The 21,831-nt window shown below is 34.7% G+C and overlaps 2 long non-coding RNA genes across 2 annotated transcripts; both read left to right on the forward strand.

The window, feature by feature from the left end:
- Positions 1-2,230: 2,230 nt before the first annotated feature.
- LOC147832210 (uncharacterized) lies at positions 2,231-20,666 on the forward strand. Its single transcript, XR_015518407.1, has 2 exons — positions 2,231-2,577; positions 19,873-20,666. It is a non-coding gene; the product is annotated as an uncharacterized LOC147832210 (long non-coding RNA).
- On the forward strand, positions 12,207-17,871 carry LOC147839181 (uncharacterized). The gene is made up of 3 exons (XR_015519243.1): positions 12,207-15,038; positions 15,379-16,456; positions 16,970-17,871. It is a non-coding gene; the product is annotated as an uncharacterized LOC147839181 (long non-coding RNA).
- Positions 20,667-21,831: the final 1,165 nt, after the last annotated feature.

Consider the following 21,831-nt stretch of genomic DNA (forward strand, 5'->3'; position numbering starts at 1 on the left):
TGTTTTTCACTGCATAAAAATAATCAAGTTGTGTGAAAAAAGGTATAATTTGGAGATATTTTGCCTTTTGATATTTTTTATTATAGAATTGTGCAAATTTAGAAGATTTTAATTCAATATTACATTTTAGAGATAAGTAATTGCCAAATTGTCAAGCTATTATGTCCATGGTAACTTTTTTCCCACATCACTAAGACCCAATTAACCCTTCATATAGTTGTATATAAATGTATATTTTGGTTCAATAGATGACCTTAGTGAGCTGTGCCACTATTGTGGGGAGAATAATATAGAAGTGGAAAAAGAAAGGGGAAACGTACAGAAAACCATTACCTTGTTCCTGGGTAACCTTCTTTTAAAATAAGATGGCAATCTCAAAACACTTATTCCTTCGTTACAGATTCAGTGACACGTGTGACCGGAGGTATCACATGTGTTTGAGCCTGACCCCATGAAGCCCCTACAACTGGGCAGAATGTTAATCCCATACCCTGTCTTTATGTTAATAGTTTTCAAGTAATTGTTAAGTTAAATGTTATCTTAGATTAAACCTTTTTGAAAATATACACATAAAAACATTTCATTTTAAATTAAAGTATGCACTTTACTTATTTTAATTTGTGTGCGTACATTCTATTAACCAGTATTTTACACACACATTCCACATTTACTTTAATAATTTTCTTTTTAATTTAAAAGCCAATTAAGAAAATTCTATAAACATATTTAGGGAAACATTTAAAAGGGATCAACAGTAATCTACATAACTGCTTACAGGGGAAAAAAGGCTAAAACAAACTAGACTAATTACACAGACAGACAGACAGACAGACAGATAGACAGATAGATAGATAGATAGATAGATAGATAGATAGATAGATAGATAGATAGATAGATAGATAGATAGATAGATAGATAGATAGATAGATATAATCTATCGCTGTACTGGTCATATTATAGTAAAATGCTTTCTTTGATGGGCTGTTAAATATATGTAAACTTATCATCTATATATCAAAGGCAAGAAAAATAATAGTAAACAGAGAACGATGAAATATATTGACGCGCTCATATAATGTGTACGGGCGCCGAGCACGTTCACGTGAGAGTATGTACGCTTTTTGCGTGTCCAGTCCGCCTGTGGGAGCGAGTTTAAGTTAACAGTGAGAACAGCTTTAACAGTGAGAACAGCTACTAGAGTCACAGAATACGACGGTCGCAGAATTTGGTGTAACACCGGCATGTTTGTGTGCGTGTGTTTGTGTGTGTCTGGGTTTCTGCGTCAGAGGGCGGGGCCTCAGGTTTGAAATCTCCCGGGTCTGCGCGTGCACGTGAATAACTTGGTTTCGTTCGTACGTCATGGCGAAACACCTAATGACTCGGTATCAAGGCGACTTGTTTAAAGCACTATGAGTCGACTCTTTTATAGATGAATCAACCGTTTTAAACACTGTATTTTTGCAGATTTAAGCCTTAGCTGGATACTTCACTTCACTTAGAGCTGTGTTACACACTACATGGAGGGGAATTTTCAAAAACCCATAATATGGGCTCTTTAAAGTTTGCAGTTTGTTCATTGCTTAATTACAAACATACACTTGCTAATGATGTGACAATTAAAGTGATTTGTTTTGATTTCATTTGACATCTTTGCCTTGCTGCAAAAATGCACATAAAATACAACACCCCTGGTGATGCAGTGGCACTGTGGGTAGCATGTTCGCCTCACAGCAAGAAGGTTGCTGGTTTGAACCTTGGCTTAGTCAGTTAGCATTTTCTGTGTGGAGTTTGCACCCTTTCGTGTTTCCTCCGGGTGCTCTGGTTTCCCCCACTATAGTCCAAAGACATGTGGTATGGGTGAATTGTGTGGATGAATATGTTTCCTAGTGATGGATTGCGGCTGGAAGGGCATCCGCTGCATATAATAATATGTGCTGGATAAGTTGGCAGTTCATTCTGCTGTGGCGACCCCAGATTAATAAAAGGACTAAGCCGAAAAGAAAATAAATGAACAAATGAAACGTTACTCCTGTAGAGCCCTGCTATTGTAGTGTTGATTTTTTACAGATTTATTTGAGCACATTCTGCTACCTTACAAATGGGTTTAATTTCAACTTTACATCTGAAATTGTAGTTCATTAAGAAGAATATTAACTTATAAATTAATAATTAAGTAATTAATTTTATATGTTTAGGTTAATGACCTCTAGAGGTTAAAAGGGCGGGGCTTGTAGACGGAAGACAGTGAATGGAGAGTAGAGAGTGTGACACTGTTTTGAGTTTTGTATTTTAAAGTTTAAAAACAAATTTTTGTTGAAGTTTCTGGTTTTACAAAGACCTAACATACACATTATCACATCTGTCGATCGATGGACATTTTGTGCTGTTAAACGTTCAGTGCGAGGGAGTGAAAGTTGTTGGACCTGCCGCGGACGGGAAGATTGACTAGAGAGAGACCGAGGCTTTGCTGATCGTGCCTGTTTGCATCGTGAACGGAGGATTCGTGAAGGCGGTTATACAACTCATCTTCGTGAGCGCGGACGAACGTTTGTAGACTTCGCCATTTCATCGGATTTTGTGAGTACTTATAATTGTTTTTTTTTTCTCGCGCCAACGAAAGACCGAAATCCCAGCTGGGTATAACTTTATTTATGTATTGATTAATATAATTTTGCTGTAAATGTTTGTTTACTGTGTATATCCATTTAATTGAGTTTTGCTGTCACTGAAAGTTAATTGGGTGGTTTAAAGTGATTTAAACAAAGAGAAAAAATAACACCTTACCATAACACTTAATAAATGTAACAAGTTTATTGATAATTATGCATATGTGTAAAGAAATTTCTGTAACGTTAATTGTAAGATTTGAATTATTTTATCTTATAGAATAACGTAAATAACTTCTACTCCGAATAATATTACAAATATCTGAAATATTTGTCATCACTAACTGATAAACACACATTAATAATTTAAAAGTTATTGGAATGGACCTTAATTTTATTTTAATTGTACTATAAATTTCCCCATTTCCCTAGACATAGGCCTTCTAATTCTCTGAGCCAGTAACGGGGAGAAAGTTACACCCCCATTCAGGATGCTATTTAATGTGATTATTTTTTAAAATTCCAAATTGCTTACTCTTCTATAAAGCATGTCCCATTATTAAATAAGAGTCCCAAGTGTTAGTGTCTAAGTACTTAAAAATATATTGGCTGGTCTCTGTGGGTTAAGAGTGTTATACTGGGTTTTATACTGGCCCTTTAGTGTTTTTCACAATAAACATAAAACATGGGCAAATGGTACATAAACGACTGTCCAAACTTTTTTTATGGCTTTAAGGTCCAGTTCGGATTTTTGACCATGTACTTGGGTTATCAAAGCACTCTGAATTGTCTATAGTTATGCAAACTTATGCTGAGTTCAGACTGCATGATTCTAGCCCCGACTAGCCGACAGCCGACAGGTTTTGAGAGATCGAAGACAAATGCCTGAAATCACAGGCCAATCGGTACTCATGCACGTGAGTGACAATCACACTGTATGATCTGTCAAAGACGCGATCTGAGAGAATTGCAGATGAGTCGCAGATGCCTGTGAGATATTTGGCATGCTAAATATTTGGAGCTGTCGGCGATTTAAATCATGTCATGTGAAGTGAGTTTTGACTGCAAATAACATCGGCGATCGCCTACAGCCAATGAAAGAGCAGCATTCACTTGTGTCTGTCTGTGAACCTGCTGGGCAGCGGGAGGTTGAGGGAGTAGTTAAAAGCGATCATTTTCAGTTCATTTGGACCCAAGAAATGGAGGAAAAACTAATGGAAGTTTGACAGGAGCACTTGTGTCTGTTTGACGTTTCATGCAGAAAGTTAAAAAAGAAAGTTGAGGAGAAATTGCTCCCTTCAAACCCAGGTGAGCATGAACATTTTCTACCCCATTAAAGGCTTCTTTCTCGTTATGTAGTTAATAACAAAATATGTACTTCATGTTTTTGGCTGTGAGACGTAGTTTGGACGAAGTTTGATTCTTTCTATTGTAAAGTCATGCAATATGAAAGCCCCTGTTGCAGCGACAAAACACCAACCCAGATAGTCATGTAGTCGTGTCACAAATGTTTTCACACTGCTTTCAAAATCATGCAGTCTGAACTCGGCATTATGCGTAGTAGAATGCAATTTACTGTGTGTTGTGCAGTAGTCCTTCTTTTGGCCTTGACAAGATGGGGATAATCTTTGTGCATTAATGAGCTTTGGGAGCTAAACCACTTGTCACTGGTTTGTGTACTGTATATGTCTCCTCAGACCACTATTGGTAAATTCTCACCACTGTTGACTGATAACAACCCACAAGGCGTGACCCATAACAAACTGTCTCTCTGCAAATTCTCCATTTCTGCCCATTCCTTCTACACCTATTACATTAATTTGAGAAATGATTGTTTGCTTAACCCCTAATCCACCCTCACCTTAATATCTGATGTAATTTGAGCATTGATATTTGCTTCACCTTTGACTGGTCAAGGGTCATTAGTTTATAGTAATCATCTAAGTTTTATCAGCAAATTTTATGTTCTTCTGCTTCCCTTTGATCTTGACTGGAAGCTATTTTAGTTCCCAAAGATAGTGATGGGATTTCCTATTGTTTTGACTCTTCAGTAAACACCTGCATGATTAACTTTAATGTTGTATGGATGTACAGTATGTACTTTCCAGTATGTACTGAGTTTCATAAACCACTAGTTCCAGCCAATTTCATTTGCAACCTATCTATCAATATCCTCCAGAGATGGATGTGGAGGTAAAATTTTGGGCCACGTGTTAGTACAGTTTGTGGATGTTGTTGGCGAGTTATTGCGCGATGAGATGTAACCTTGCTTCCTGAAGGAGCTTGTACTTGCTCTGAGGCATGTTGGTAATTATGTCAACATAATTCATAGCAACTTGGACTTCAGGGAAGAACAATGAAACAGATTTAACAGATTTATTACCTCACAATCTGGATTCTCCATTGTTTTTTCTTGCCCTCCCTCACGAGACCATGTAAAGCAGCCTCTCTTGAAAGTTGCTAGCAATGCCAGATGTTTTATAGAGAAGAAAACCTTGACACTACGAAGTGTATAGGGAACAAACAGAGGCGTGAGGAAGCTGGGAATGTCACTGAGGTACACACGAAAAGCTGAATCACTTGATCAATCATGTGAGCAGTAAATCATGCAGTCATCCACAGTACAGTATATCGATTTGGCCAGTTTTGGTGAATTTAAAATGAAACATATTATTGCTTTGCATATGACTTTTGATGGAAAGTGATGAATTGCGTTAGATTTTCTTACCTTCAGCCAACAAAGACTCTTCCAAAGAAAATTGCTGTCTATTTTATTCCCTAAGCTACGTTAAATTTATTTGCATGCCATAACCATACGAATGCTTTTCCCAACTGTTTACTGCAGCATAATTTGTTGAACATAGGAATCGTCCGTGTGAGACACGAACTGGAAAGTGTGTTTCTTTTTTTTGTATAGTTATTTTTTTTTACTCCTATTCATTATTTATTATTCACACAGCTTGTGCACATTTGACCTGCATTGTCTGTATTTTAATGAATTGTACTTGTTTGTAAAAAAATTAAATGGGTAATTTTCTTAAAGGGACCAACATAATCAACTATAATATATTTATTTTCTTCTTTGTCCTTTTGTAAAATGTTAGCATTTGTAAAGTGTTAGCAATCCACTTATATGGTGGATTGCTTTAAAGCAAGCAGATTGTCAGCCTCGGTGTTGCTTTCAGTTAGATTTAGTATTTACATTTCTACAAGAAATCATCTATTTAAAGTGTACTGAACAGAAAAAAAGTGCAACTAAAAATGTCTCCTCAAAGAAGTTCGAGCTCCAAAGCCATACCTACAATCACCATCAACCAATGATAGTTTGAAGATGTTTACCAGTAACTTTTAGAATGTTTTTGAACTCTTAAAATGAACTTCATATTTGGCCTGATTTTGTTTGAAAGGGTGTCACCCAAGTTCTCTCTTTGATTTCAAAGTATAGTTTGAAGTATATCATGGCCTTTAAAATCTTTAAACTCAGCATGGGACAACAGTTGAAAAAGAAACAGCTTCTTTAAACAAAATAAAACGAGGAAAGAGACTTAAAATTGTCCATCAGGAGTTAAATAGGATCACTGATGTTCATTATTGTCCTTGCAACAGAAAAAATACAAGGTCATTAAAGAAGCGATGAGACTGAATTAAATAATAAAACTAATAATAATAACAGTAATAATAATGATGTGCAAACCAGCCTTAAAGGTCCAAAATTGAGATTTAAACATAATCTGAAAACTGAATAAATATACTTGTCATTAATGAATTTTAGGATGACAACATTTGACCAAGAAACAACTATTTAAACTATAAATAAAACATCTAAATATTGAGAAAAAACCTTCAAAGTTGTTTAAAGCTCTCAGCAATGCATATTAGTAATAGACTATTCTGTTCGTCCCACAGGTTTAAAATATACCTGCGGTGGAAATCTGATTGAAACACATCTTTTACACACGGCACCTGGTTATGCGACAAATTGTTGTTGTTTTTTTTATTAACAATAATTTTATTTTAATATGACACTGTTACACACTGTTTCTTCAGTGGGTTAAAGTAAAAAAAAAGACTGTTGAAATAAAGAAATCCACTATTTGTTTAACTTTTATTCTATTAAGGAGCCATGTGCACCCAGTGACTGGTAAAATCCGCTGTTCACATTTTGTACAGTATTGCCATATTATGTTAGATATGTATAAAATATGGAATATGTCAACTTCATCTAATTAAAAAAATATATACAGCAAATGAGTATTCAATGACAAAGGAACAAAAAAGACAATATATCTAAAAAGTATCATTTTAAGAATAAAAACATGTAGATTATTTAAATAATGCAAATGAGTTAATTTACCATTTATAACGGTGTATTATATACAGTTGAATCAGAATATTAGCCACCCCCCTTTGATTTTCCTTTTTTTTCCTTTTTATTATTTCCCAAATTATGTTTAACAGAGCAAGGAAATTTTCAGAGTATGTTTGATAATATATTTTTCTGGAGAAAGTCTTATTTGTTTTATTTTGGCTAAAATAAAAGCAGTTTTTAATTTTTTATTAACCATTTTATGGTCAAAATTATTAGCCCCTTTAAGCTATTTTTTTTCGATAGTCTACAAAACAAACCATCATTATACAAAAACTTACCTAATTACCCTAACCTGCCTAGTTAAACTAATTACCCAAGTTAAGCCTTTTAATGTCACTTTAAGTTGTAGGGAAGTGTCTTGAAAAATGTCTAGTAAAATATTATTTACTATCATCATAGCAAAGCTAAAATAAATCAGTTATTAAATATGTTGAAAAAATCTCTCCGTTAAACAGAAATTTGGGGGAAAAATATACAAAATAAAAAGGGGGGGCTAATAATTCTGACTTCAACTATATATTTTGCAGCCAGTTAAGATTAAATTTTGTCAGATTAGATAAAATAATTAATTATTTAATGTTTCTCTTGCGGCTCTGCACGCGCTGTCGAGAATCAACTGCAAAGCCAAGCAAAAGTAAATCAGGCTTAAAAATAAATTTGTAATGCAAAAACGCATACATTTTAACGGCGAAAACAAAAAAGTGTAAATCCATGATAATAGTACAAAAATAAATGTCACCAAATATACTTGGGTGGCCATTATTATACCTGGGTAATACCTGGGTATACCTGCCCAAGTAAAGTCTATGTGTGGGAAGGACTTTTACAAAGTGTCATCATCGAAGATTATCTTTAGTTAATGTGTGTTTTAATTCTGACTCATGCAATGTATTGTTGATTATTCCTACAAACGTATCTGTACAACTGAGACGCACCAAGCCGAAGGTTGGCCATTGGGCTTTGAGAGTCTATCGGTTAGGCTAGATAATTTTGTTTGTTCCACATGTCCACTTTCATCGGGTTAACATCGGATCAAGGTGGCCCAAATTAGTAGAAATCTGACCATTAGCTTAAAAGAGCAGTCTAACTGGTTATTCAGCAATGAATCAGAGCATGAGTGTGACGTATAGTGAAGTGACATGACAAGTAAACAATTCAGGTCAAGAAACATTAAAGAAGTCGGCTACAATTTCACTACATTTCGCAAATATTACAAATTACAAATATTCGCAAAGGATATGGATTATCAGACATATTTGCATAAGCAAATTCCTCCATGTTGATTGGCAATTACTTTGATAATGGTACTAAATCAACATTGTTTATGCTTTGCATGCATTGAAAGTTTGCTTTTTTTTTTTTTTCAATTCAATTCGCCTTTATTTGTATAGTACTTCAAAGCAGCTTCACATAGAAGATCATAGTAAATTGAAAAAGTGTCAGTTCAGTTTTCAGTGTTCAGTTTAGCTCAGTTCAGTGTGGCTTAATAATCACTACTGAGAGACACTGAAGAGCAAATCCATCCATGCGCAGCTCTACAGATCCTGAATCATGCAAGCCAGTGGTGACAGCGGTGAGGACAAAAACTACATTAATATGCAAAGGTGAAGAATTAAAAAACCTTAAAAGAAACCAGGCTCAGTTGGGCACGACCATTTCTCATTTCACCTGTCCAAACGTCTTGTGCAGAGCTGCAGTCTAGGCGCTGGAGAAACCAGCTTCATTTCCCTTTTTGGAAGGAGAAACCAGATTACTGCCCCCTGTGGTGCCAAAAGACATTTCCTTTTGCATTGCTGCAGAATGCGGCTCTTGTATTCATTTGGTGTTCACGCGAATGTCTTTTTGTCCAAATGCGAAACAGCGCAAAGTGACAACACAGTTGGGATTCATTAGTGATCATTGTTTAGTGTTGGTTTGGTTTGTCCTGGCTTTAAGACTTGTTTTGTTAACCAGGTTCACAAATAATTTAGAACAGTAACTGAAATTCTCCCCAAATCAATCAAACAATCAGTCAGTCAGTCAATCAATCAATTGTTGTCAATTTTGACAAGTTTGACAACCAACATTTCATTTCACATGTGTTAATTTCCAACTCTTGCCTAAGTATGATCAGAAAATAACTGATCTTGATAAATCTTCATAAGAGCATTGAAATGACACTTTTTAGATGTTAAGAATGTTTGTTCCCTATAACTGATAAATTCATGCATTTTTACAATACTTTAGATGTTCTTAACATGCTGTCTAATGTCATCTCTATTTAGGATTGCTTTTAACACTTCAGAGTTCACTAGAGATTATTATTCAGAGCATGGCCGAGCTTGAGGGAATTCAGTATTCTTGTGCAGTAAACATTGTTTTGACATCATGACAGCTGTGAAGCAAAGATGCCTGCAGCAAGTTTGCGCCGTTGCACAAAACTTTATCTCTGCTGTGCCAAACAATATTCAGCCTACTCCAGTAGATGAAGCCGTGCGCAGCAGCACGGTAAACCTGTAACTACTGCTCAATTAAACACAAACCCTTGACATCCGAGTGAATGAGGGCTGACAAATGTCACATGACGGTGAGGTGCATGAGTACATCTGAGTTTACTGATGCAAAGAGAAAGAGGGACTTCACTACTAGCCTATCATTAGGAAATGCGGTAGTGGACTCAAACTTACTCGCAAGGACGAATGCCTTAGTTCAGTTTGCACAGCTGTCTGATTCTCATGTTTGAAATGCTCGTGAAGAGTTGGAACATAATTGGTTTCTCTCTCTCGTACACCTACGTACAAGCTCTCTTATCCGCTTGGATGGACGGCTCACTATTGCGCTCTAAATGCTCTTCCCTTTCGCCATGCTGTAAACCTGAGATAATGATGAGTGTTTAGGGCTTGTTTACCATTTTTTTTTTCTAAGCAGAAACAGTATTTCCAGGGCACTCTGCACTCATTCGTGGCATCTAAGGAAATAACTGTTATTGTGTCACGCTTTAAAGCTGAAATGTGTTATTTTTCTTTCTATCTTAAAAGACTTGCTGCTACTGCAGCTTAATGGAGGGGTGACTAGAAACAAGTGAACTGTGTACTAGATTTCCCTGAAAAACACTGCAGTAAGGAAAATAGTTTGTTTTGCTTTGATTATATTTTTATTTATTTATGTTACTATTTTCTTATTTTTTTATTACAATTTTTTTTAAATATTATTTTTATTTTAGAAAATATGTTACTTTTTTATCCTATTTAATTTTTAATTTAATTTAAATTAATTAATTAATTTTCTTTTTGGCTTAGTCCCTTTATTATTCTGGGGTTGTCACAGCGGAATCAACCGGCAACTTATCCAGCATATGTTTTGCAAAGCGATGCCCTTCCAGCTGCAACCTATACCCATCACTGGGAAACATCCTTACACACTCATTCACACACATAGACTACGGACAATTTAGCTTACCCAATTCACCTATACCGCATGTCTTTGGGCTTGTGGGGGAACATGCGAACATGGGGAAAACTTGCAAACAGCACACAGAAATGACAACTGACCCAGGCTAGAACCAGCGATCTTTTTGCAGTGAGACAATTGTGCTACCCACTGCGCCACTGTGACACAGTGGGTGAAATTTTAATTTAATTTAATTTATTTTAATGTCTAAATTAAGTATTTTATTGGCAATACCATTATGGCTTTTTTGTACCGTAGAGAAAGGCAGCTTTTTATTGTGTGTTATAAGTGTTTATTGAGACTTCATTTCCTGTCAGCTAAAAGTATTGCAGACCTTATAAAAGGTCAGGAGCTAAGTCTGGGAGCAAATACGCCCACTATGCACAAGATAGATTAAATACTTAAATCCAAGTGTATACTGCTTCTCTGAGACCGTATAGCTTACTGGCAAAACATGACATTACAGCAGGCTATTTTTCTACATATTCTATATGCGTGAAGACATCAAGCTTTCTATACTATGGATCTCATACTCAATGCTGCCTTGTATGTGCAGTTCGGATTTTATTTGCCTAGAGTGTATTTAAATGGACGTGTACTTTACATGGCTTTATGGAGGAGTTAGTGGCAGATGTACGTATACTGCCTTGTTATTGTTAAATGGAAGTTGCAGTAGTGCTTGTATTGTGTCTCCTATATTGGAATGACTTTATTTAGGCAGAACTTTATTTTTGTCTCTCCATTATTTACTGGATTGTAGCTATTTTTCAGTCCTTCAAATTGTTAAAAGGAACACTCAACTTTTTTGGTAATATGGTTATTTTACAATTCCCCTTGAGTTAAACAGTTGAGTTTTGGTTGCATATGCCCCCGAAATTTTATCTATGCGACATCAAAATATATTTGGAAGCATTTGTGAGAGTGCATACATTGTTGCTGTGACTAGTTTTCACAGCAAAATGTAAATTGCATGCACGAATTTAGGACGCATTCATGCAGAATGCATCATTACAGCAAAAAACGCCTAGCTCAGGAATGGTTTAAAATAGTTCACATGCCAACTTGCTGCAGTAAACAAAGGCTGCAATAGTGATCATGTGATGACTGTTAATCCACCATTTACACATTTCAAAGAGTGGATAAAAGACCATTGGGTTAAAGTCTGCTATAAAAATGAGTAAAGCCGTTCACGGACGGAGTTTGCAGGTAACAGCGTTTGCCACATTTACACATTTTAATCATGATGATATATTCTAACGTTATTTATTCTTTCATTTAATTGTCACATTGCTGTCAGTCGTGTGACTGGCACTACATTCACCATTGCAAAAGAGCATGTATTCACTGAGATTAAACTATTGCAGCTCAAAAAAAGACTGTTATTGCTATTAAAAATGACGTATGCAAATAATAAGTTATGTCAATAACATCTGTGCAATGTCAGACCACCTGTTGAAACAGGTCAATTTTAGCATACATAATTCACCTGTACCACATGTAAGGTGAGATGGCTTTTGCGATAATTTGATTTGATTTTACAAAATTGCAATGGAACCTTTTTTTTTTGTGTTTCTAAAATAGCACATGTAAAAGTCTCATGATCATTATATATACATATGCCTATGCATTCATCTGTAGAAACTGGCTCCCTTGGGCACAATGCTGCAGGTGGTAAGGCCATATTGCACAGCATAACTTAAAACCTTGATCATCCATATCATTAAATTCATCCAGAACTTCTGAATCCACAAGTTTCTTGTGAAATGGTGCACTATTACCTCCCAGAAAAAAAAAAAAAAACATAAGTGGCTGTTTCCAAGTCTAGGGTGTTTGCCTTGCCATTAAAGCTTGTATAATGTGCATATGTCTCATTCAGTGAACAAATAATAGCTAATGCACTGACAGGAATATGAATAAACATAATACATGTTGCCATGGTTTCTTGAATTAGTTAGCAAAAGGACAACTTCTAATTGGATAATATTGGTTAATGGAAATGTTATCATTATGCAGTCGTTTTTATCAATAATTAACATTCCTAATGTTTTGTTTCTATTTTACCTTCTGTTTGCAGTAGACATTTATTACACTTTCACATTCAAAAACTTCAGCATAAAAAACTTCCGCTTAAGTCTATATCAATAGCAGACACTTTTTTTATTAAAGAACCTTAATAATTGAATACAATTAATTTGCAGTGTATTAAAGTTCAGTAGAATTACGGTGTGTGTGTGTGTGTGTGTGTGTGTGTGTGCTGGTGGTTTGGCTTGATTAAAAATAACTCTAACACTTTGGGGTTTTAGGTGCAGTTGATTTTAAGTGTGGATGCTGTTGTCTGAACCCTGGTGCACACCAAACAAGTGAACCAAGACCCCAGAAAAGATTGCTCCTCTGAATCCAATGTTTTTGGCTTCCAGTATCATTCACTGTAAGATATTTTAAGCTGTGCAGAACAGCCCTTCATGCTGCTTGATGGTAAACTGGTGTTTTTTGCCACATATTTTTAATTGTCTTAATTATAAACATGCCAGTTCGAAGTGCAAACCCACTTTGTTATATTTTTATTATTTGCTAAATAAATTGGAAGTCACATTCACAGAAAACTGGTTCACTAGCATGTTGAAAAAAGATAGATCGAACATTAATTATGAGTCAATGCTGTATATGTTTGACAATTTTCAGCTTTTTAATGAAGTTACTTTCAGATTCAAATGGTCAATCAGACTGAAGTGGTTCAAATAATGGATTATTTTTTTGATTTTGTTGATTAGAAAATACCAGGTTCGATCATCTTAAAATTGTCATATGTTGTTGTTTCCAGTGAAATGACTGGATAGTATTATTGTGTATTAGACAATTTAAAGACTACTCATACTATACTTAATAGACAACAATATTACAGTAACATTTGATTTCATTGTGACTTTAGTAAAAATAAAAGCTTATATTTCATTTTGATATTTTTATTAAATTTTACCATTTAAATATAAAACCATTTTCTGTTGTAAATCTCATCTCAACCGTGTCAAATCTGAAATATTAGCATCAAGATATTAAAGTAAAAAAATGTGAACAAAATCTTGTTTTGACAACTTACAATGAGTTGTTTCTATCATTGTTAGGCTTTAAACTTAGGAAACAATGCCTTGTGATTTGAATGCATTTGTTGAAGTTGCGTTAACTGTTTTTCTTAAAAGAGTTTCCAGTTCTTGAAAGGGATCTCTAATGATGATGTTAAATTAATACCCTGAAGCAGATAAACGTAACAGTTATTGTAACAATTGGTCTAACAAAGTAGAAAGTAGCAAGCAATTGTATTGCTAATGTACGTGTTTAGCCATCAAGTAGGAGCTAAACTAGTTTCCACATTAAATGCTTACTCTCTAATGAGATCCCATGCAGTATTCACAGATGGAATTTGTTAAATTTTAAATACTCAGAAACAGTTTTGTGGAGTTGTTATCTTTACAGCTCATTTCGCAAGCTACACGTATATCCTTAAGCTGCTGGTGGATGCCATCACAGTTTACTTGACTTCCTCAACTCTCTTCCAGCACTTTCTCAGATGCGGCAAATTTGCATTAATTAAGCAAACTCTGTGATTCAACTGAGGTGCAAGAATGCCGTTGCAGTTCGGAATATATTTGAATCAATTTCACAGAAAGGAAGTAAACGAACAGACTGTCGGAACTCATCAGTTGTTCATGGTGTGAAAAAGCTGCTAGACTGGTGCTGCTTTTACAGCATTTTATAAATGTGCCCTGCGTCTAACTCTGTTTTTTTTTTCTTCACCCGTTGATCTCTCGCATCAATGCTACAGTTTATTGTTTTATATGTGCTCTCAGTGCAGTTGATGGTCTATCAAGCAATAAGTGTGACAGACTTCAATGACAGCTTTGTTGTATGCCATATGCGTTTGTTTTAGGATATTTTTACACTTGTGATTCATCGGATTGGGCATTGAATCATGTTTAAGAAATAGGCTTATATTTTAAAAAAGCATAACAGCCCCATTAAGTTTCTGTATACAAAACATGGTAACTGTTCATAAAATGAATTGCCTTTTATTAGAGCCTAAACAGGTGCTTTAGTAGGTATGTTGTGTTATTGCTGAAACACCTTCTTGTGATATCTTGCAAACAACACGTTAAATGAATACTGATAAGTAAATCATGCATATTTGAATACGCCTATTTAATGGTCACATCTTTTGACATCATGTCCTATTTTTCAAAACTGCTGCAACTAAATAATGTTTTGCCACCTGTGGCCTATTTTGAAGTTTCAAGTTTATACACCAAGACTAATATGCACGCACACTGGATTAACTATAGCAGTGGGCATTCACATATCACGTGTTTTCCATGCGCAAGTTCCTTATTTCCCAATTTAAGAATATATGCCAATATGTGTGTGCAAGCGGAGCGATGCGCTCACCTTTCAGAAGCACAGAGTAGAAACCATTTCATGCCGTAGCTATGAGAATTGTGCGCGGCTTTCAGTGCAATGTAAACAAAATATATCTTAGACGAATTATTACAAATTATTAAAATGATTATGTATGTATGAACGCAGATAATAACAACAGTTCATTTAAATACTTACCTAATATAAAGCTTAAATTTACATTAGACGTGATAACCATGAAAACATGATTATTCTTCAGACTATAATCGTACAACCAAAATCTACATTTACACAAGTGCCAAAAAATAAATAAATAAGGGAAAGAAAAAACATTGATATAAACATAAGATATTCCTTAAAACACCTTAGGGTTCTTTTGCTTAGGTCACTCTTATGTTTCCCTTTTAAATTTGAATGTTTCAATAACACATAATAATCTTTACACTATATTAAAGACATAGCTGCCAATACCTTTCAGTTGTCCAGAGTTTTTGCCAAGTTTAAAAGGTGTTTGTGCATGAAGCATGTGTGTGTGAGAGACTGGGCGCAAGAGCACTCAATTCACAGCTCTGTCGATATTATGAGCGGCTGGTTTTCTTTATTTATTTATTTTAGAGATAATACATAATATGATTACATCAGAAAGACATAAAAACTTACAAATGACGTGTCCGCTTTTGTGGTGTCAGATCTAGTTAAAAAAAGTTATAGGCTACTGAAATCATTTAAAGAATTACAAATATTGGATATAATAAAAACTAATTAATTAAACCATTATAGAACAAACAAAAGCTATAGCAATTTAGAAATAAATTAAACCATTTTGAACTATTTTAACTTACATTTTTTAAATTTACAAATTTGAAAAAAAGATTTTAGAGATTTTCTAAAAATAATAAACAATGGAGGAGTTTTGAAATATTATTTCTAAAGGATTTGGATGATGGTCTTAATCAAATCGAGCAAACAGAGCATTTTTGTGTGAGCAAAACCATCAGAAACTACCTTTCAATTTCTTTCTGTCATCCAGTCCTGCACTGCTTTACAAACAGATTGGGAAAAACTGCACAAAAAAGTGTTCCATTTCCTCAAACAAGTGTTTATGTTTTTATATAACGTGTTAAAAAAAATTAATTGATATTTTAAATGTAGAGCTTTATCAGAAGGATATTTCATATTTTAAATAGTAATTATGCTTTGAGGAGAATCAGTTTAGATTGGCTGTTCCGAAATATTTAATACTACTTTTTATCAAATATATGACCAGCTACATTTCTTTTTCTTAAGACTGAATCAGATTTTGGTAAGCTGATGTACACGAGCGCAACAATATAGGCTGGCCTATAATTTATTACCTACTCTTATGTCCTGATACACTATTATGTCCTGAAAACGATTTCCTTTACTTAAGATAACCAAATAGCAACATCCTTAAATTATTCTTGTAGGTCTCTCCAGAGCATTTAGGCTGAATGTTTGACAATGTCTACCGAAACAAGGATGTTATAACAATGTTTATTAACAGATAAATTCTGTTATTTTTATATTTTGGACCGTACGCTGGGTCATCCCTCTGTTAGTGGCGAGACCACTTGATGTACTAACAGCTAACGGCGAGACTAACAGTCGGTCGGTGAGTAAATGAGTAAAATGAATGAAAATACAAAGGCCTATGTGTATACACATACAATGCTGTAGAGCAGGGGTCACCAATCTCGGTCCTGGAGGGCCGGTGTTCCTGCAGGGTTTAGCTCCAACTTGCCTTAACGCATCTGCCTGGATGTTTCAAGTATACCAAGTAAGACCTTGATTAGCTTGTAGGGTGTATTAGATTAGGGTTAGAACAAAAATCCGCAGGACACCGGCCCTCCAGGAATAAGTTTGGTGACCACTGCTGTAGAGTAATGTGTAATTTGCTTGTTTCTGTTGTCTCCATTTTAATCGCTTCGTGATGATGTGATGGTGTGCTTTTTCTGCCTGATTCCCGCTAAATTGGACTGGTTGTGTGATGTTTGATTTGTGGGGTGTTCTGGGGGCGGGGTTTGTGTGATGCGCTGCAAGTTATTGGCCTGACAGTGGAAACCTGACAGTATTTCAGCCTCACTGCTCAACCTCCATGACATCCCGATAAAAGCCCTGATTCGCACTGGCCTGACAGTGGAAATGCGGCTATTAATATTATTTTAACATTTCCCAAATGATGTTTGACATAGCATTACCTTAAAGTTAAACAACACTTATAGGAAATATTAAAAAAATAATACAAATTTCATAGAAGGGCTATTGAGATGCTTTTTATTTAAATGCCTAATAGTTTAAATTTTAAAATGTACAGTTTAATTAGGATGCCATCAGATTTAGAATAATTTAAAATAATTAAAAACATTATTTAGTATGTTTTAATAATAAACATGTACTGTTATATATATTATTAAATGGGTCTTAGCAATCAACAGGTCTGACAGAATACATTGTCACATCATATTTCCAAAAATATATCTTACAGTAAAAGTTTTTTTAATATAATAAAAAGAAACTTGTCATTTGTTACATTGTAAACAATGAAAGCAATCCCGTCAAAAGGCATTCCGGCACCATAAAAGAGCTTTCCATTCATCCATTCCTCTGAGATGAAACGTCTATCTCTTAATCTGCAGGAACTGAATTATTAACATGCCTGCTGGCGGTGAGAGAAACACACCTTCCAGCAACAAATTACACACAGCACCCGCAATTAACAAGCTGACACTCTGCTCAAGCACTTCATTGGGCTTTTAAGTCTTCCCATTGCTGCTAAAATGCTAATCGCTTACAGAGATGCCATTGTTAATTAAGCATGTGTTTAAAAATATACAGACTTTGCATCTGCAAATCAAGTCACATGTTTGTATTGACATCATGTCATGTTTAGGTAAAGGTAAAGTGCAATGACCTATGTAGAGTTTAATGCAGGCTATGAAAATCTCAATTCTGATTAGTCTTATTCAGTGGTGTAATATTTTCTAATATTGACAGCCATTCGACACAGTATATAATAGTAGGCTTCTTATGCATGGAAGTGAAACAGTAATATATTGTTAAGAAAATAGTTTTATTAATGCATAAAAACACTATCATAAAAATAATTTATATTCAAATTCTGATCTCTCTTATCATGGATCTGGATTGAGTGTATGTATGTGTATATATGAAGAGTTTTGTTGCAAAACGAGATATTTTCATTTTGAAAAATGTTGGTTATTTGATATTATTATTTAAGACCTCAACAGTTAAGTTCATTCACAATTTTCGTGCATTAAACTATTACTCTAGCTCAGTGAAGGCCAGAAACGCAATATTTTCGAATGCAGGATATTTTTTATTTAATTTTATGTCCATAAATAGTTCATAAATAAGTCAAAAACCAAGCCAAAATGCAACGTATTAATCTTAACATTGTCAAACATCTAAAATTGGTTAAAAAAACTATACATCATAAATATATGTAATAATATATAAAAAGATTGATTAATAATAATAAGATTCTGAGTTAGATTTGGCCAGAATGTACACAACATAGCATAACATAACTTTTTATTATTATTATTACTTTTTTTTTTTTTTTTTGCAAAACGCTATATGTCCACCTTAGACTATATTAGGCTAGCTGGTACTTGAACCAGCCACCTTATTTCTGTGAGGCGACAGTGCTCACCACTGAGCCACCGTGCCGCAATATATGATTCTTGTTTACGTAAGTAAATAAAGGCTAAACATTTAACTGTACAATTATGAAATGTATGCACAGCCTTATATGATGATATGCAGTAATTGAGTAACTTGCTATTAAACAAAAGAAGAAAAGAGGTGTGTACAGTAGAGATCTTCTTCCCAGCATTCATTACGTTGGTGATTCACAGGTTTGCCATTCTATTGTGGATGTTTTTTAAGCTCATGGTTAACTGGAATTTAGATTTATTTTTTTCTGTTTGTAATTCATACTTTTCAGTTTATATTTTACAATAATTTCTCCAGTTAGTTTCAGAACTCTCTATTTAATTTTGAAGAATTGTCAGTTTATTTTTAACTCTGTTTAGAATTTATAATATCCAGGTTATGTTTTAGAATCTTTGTTTATTTTTGAGAATTCTTGCCTTTTATATTTAAAAAAAATTCTGCTTGCATTTTTATTTCTCAGTGTCTATTTAGAACTGTTCATATTTCAGAATTCTGTTCAATGTTGGAATCCCCAGATCATACATTATAATTGTGTTTATATCTTAGATTTCTTGGTTCACGTTTCTGAATTAGGATTGCTTAAAAAATTCTCAGGTTATATTTTCAAATTATCAGTTTGTATTTTAGAAATTTCAGAATTTAGATTTAAGAATTCTGCTTATCTCAGAATTCAGGCTTCAATGACACATTACGAAAACTAGTCTACTCTATAGATATACAAATATATATTTGCTTATATATTAACTGAACACCGATTTATTCAGCTAAACTGAAAGTGCCAAAAGAAAAATAAATAAATAAATAATCATTTTAGAATCATTAAAACAGCTTAGCCTACCTAGCTTGTCAAGTCTGCGTCCAACAAACCACCGCACACCATTTATCTCAGTGGGATACATATTTGTTGCATCAGATTATTATGAATTCATGGGAACGAAGCTCTCTCCATCTGTCCTAAACAAAAGATGGCTTCAACCACAATTCCTCCTGGCTTTTGCTGGAGACATCACTTTTGCATGGTCCAAATGATTTAATGAAGTTTCCAGTCCTTTAAAACATGTTTAATAGTCATCATACAGTTCCAGAACACTCTGTAGGGAGTTGAACTATTACAGCAGTGCACCACAACAAGTGAACTCCCATCCCGACCAAGCTGTGCTCTTCCAGGATGAGGAGTTAACATCCAATCAATAAAGATTTCAGAGAAAACCAGTACACACACACACACACATATACAAACTAGTTGAATTGAATTACCATTGTCTAACTTTGTGTTTTATTTCAAAGTGATTCCATTATTTTGCAGCCTCTGAACAATTACGTATCCATTCTCTGCATTCACAGACTCAAATGAAGTGGAACCGCAGATGAGAGACTCTTCTGCCGTCCTATCTCTCTAGGGAGCAGGGGAGGGAGCCTTTTCCATGAAACCTTTTCAAAGCCTCATCTGTGTCTTCCATTAGCCATGCAGAACGAGAAGAAAGCAAGACGCCCGCATAAAACACACCTTTTCTGGTGTGAGGGGAAACACCAGAGACTCTGATCAAATGTAATGTAATAATTTAGCACACATTTGGGCTACCCTGCCTGTTGCTTTCTTTTTATTGGAGAGATGGTTATGATTGCTCAATGACTTGATTTGATTATTTGCTTGGGATACAGCGGTCTCCATTACTATTGACACCCTTGCTTAATATAAGCAAAGAATGCCAGGGAGAAAATGTTTTGTTCAACCTATTGGTTTTTTAGCTCAAAATAATACCAATTATACTGACGATGCTTGAGCTTGTTGACAGTAGAGGCTTTTTTTTTCTTGAAAGCCATTCTAATAATTTATAATAATGTACAGTAGGTGACATTGATTGTAGTTTTTATGACTTTGACTCTTAGTCCTAAGTAATTTTTGCAGTTCTCCACCTGTGATTCTTAGATTTTTTGGCCACTCAAACCATCCTTCTCAACTATATTTGGACCAAGCGGCAATCTCCCGCTCTCCCTCGTGAAGCAAATATGGAAGCAACTGAAACTGCTATAAAATTCCGTTTGTCTTGGCTCCATGATAGAGCAAATTTTCAGCAGAAAAAAAGGTGTTAACAGCCTGGTATGAAGAATGATTTTGGTTCAGATAGCTAATATTACCCTTCATGACAACTGTGAGGAGGGTGAATTTTTTTTTTATAACTCATCAGTTTAGTTTATATTAAGTTATATTAAGTCTGCATAATTAAGGGCGTGGCCACTTAAGTGACAGCTAGGTCTCTCTGGTTGCCATCATTTCATTTCAGCTGATTAGCCTCTGAACTCCGCATATACGTTGTATTTTTGTTTTGTTTTATGTGGCTTTACACAGTCAGTTGCTTTTTGGAATTATTTCTTACCATTATCAGATAATATAGTATGCTGTGTGCACTTAATTGTGCTCACAAACCATTCACATGGCCTCAATTTCCTAGTTGTGTGAAATTATATTCTTATATACCATCTGTATAAATGGATTTGTTTTATTTTTATTTAAGACAATTTATCATTTATATTTTTCTTTAGTACTTGAATGCACTTCAAAATCTGAAAGATTGATTAGCTGTAGGCTCTAGAACAGTCATCCGAAATGTTGTCATACAGTGTTATGCCTGGATTTCATAAACAGCTTTGCATTTAGTAACACAGACTATATGTGAAGTTTTTGAAAGTAATTAGCATTTTTCCTCCTGTAAAAAAAGTCATAGGAACAATGTTTAGTGGCTCAATGAATTACAACAGTGTTTTTAAAGGACTAAACACTCCCAAAGAAAAGCTTGTCTAAGCAAAATGCTAGCAGGTGTCTCTTTTAAGATAGACGCGGCTCCAGTTGGTGTTGATTGTCCTGTCTCTAAAGATTTGTGAAGTAAGGGATCAGTGTTTTTGTTCGTTTATTCAGATGACAAAGTTAGTTCGTATCGCCAGCAGTACTCTTTCAGTGTTTAAAGACGGACCCTAGTTAAATGATTTTTAAGTTAATATAGTTTACTGTTGGTTAATATCACTACAATATTATAGACTAAAAGATCCACTGTAAACGCGACTCTCCGAGTGTAAACATGTAAGCACCGCAATCAAACTATTTCCGTTGTGTAAGATTTTCGCCGCATTTTGTGACAGGAATAACACACACAGCTTTCTGACGCTACCCAAGTGAGTACATCTAAGTTTCCGAGAAATGCTAAGTTTTTTTTTCTCTTATTCGCCGTGCGATATCAAACATTGCATTAAAAATACATGCTTCCAGCAATTCCTCTGATCAAATATCTTGTCACGAGGGGCATG

The sequence above is a fragment of the Danio rerio genome, chromosome 20 (assembly GCF_052040795.2).
Source record: "Danio rerio strain M-AB ecotype USA chromosome 20, GRCz13ab, whole genome shotgun sequence".
NCBI classification, from domain to species: Eukaryota; Metazoa; Chordata; class Actinopteri; order Cypriniformes; family Danionidae; genus Danio; species Danio rerio.